Consider the following 1,082-nt stretch of genomic DNA (forward strand, 5'->3'; position numbering starts at 1 on the left):
TACAAGTTACGTGTATTATAGAAAGTTCTTTAGACTAAATGGAACATAATAGATTTAATACAAGTTACGTGTATTATAGAAAGTTCTTTAGACTAAATGGAACATAATAGTGTTAATTTACGACGAAAATATTGCTATTATTATACAAAAAAGTAAGAAAAACGAATCGTCTGCCTTCCTCCTCCCAGTGGCTCAGCAGTACGTTTGATGGCCTATAAAGCTAAAAATCCGGTGTTCGATACCAGTAGTGATCACAGCGCAGATAGCCCATTGACGTAGCTTTACACTTAGCAGCAAGCAAACAAAATGTTTGCGTGAAATTACTGCTATTATATCAAAGGCAATGGCTAAAACTGGACGCCATGAAAAAGAAACATACTGAGAAGTAGTCAACTTTTCTATGGCTGAAATACGTAAGGTAAATGCTCGATACATAATATTTTGTGTGAAAGCTGCCTTCGGTGGGTCAGTGGTAAGTTTACGGGCTTGCAATACTAAAACATGGGGCTCCATTCCCCACAGTGAACAGAGTGCAGATCTCACTGTGTAGCTTTGCGCGAAAACCAATGTTGCCTTCAGAACACACTGGTTAGCAGCCGTATGTGACAATTTTCTAATGTTTTACACCGCATAATAACCGCCTCTTATTTTATTTAGCGGTGTATTGTTCCTCTGTGATCTTCTGTTTTATCTAAATTATATAACTAGGCTGATATGAGTACTGTTGTCTGTGGTGTCACGTGATAGAAGTTCACGCTTGGTAGACCGAGGTGTCCGCTATTCTGGAATGCAACTATGCATGATAAACGTTATTTTTTTTTTCTGTCACGCTTTTAAGGTGACATTAGAATGACATCACATTACGTCACATCACATTACCTCTGCCTTACACTAGTTCACATGTGTTGAATATATTCTCACTAGCGACCTTGAAGGAAAATAGGATTTCGCTGGTCCGAAAGTTTGAATGTGACCTAAGAGGTCAAGCTTGAAACATTTTAGAAGTCTACCTTTGTCAATTAGGACTTTGTCACATATTCAACTTTCTCAGTGCAGTCTGTCGTACTTGAATTGTAAATTAA

This window comes from Limulus polyphemus, unplaced genomic scaffold, assembly GCF_000517525.1.
Source record: "Limulus polyphemus unplaced genomic scaffold, Limulus_polyphemus-2.1.2 Scaffold1700, whole genome shotgun sequence".
NCBI lineage: Eukaryota > Metazoa > Arthropoda > Merostomata > Xiphosura > Limulidae > Limulus > Limulus polyphemus.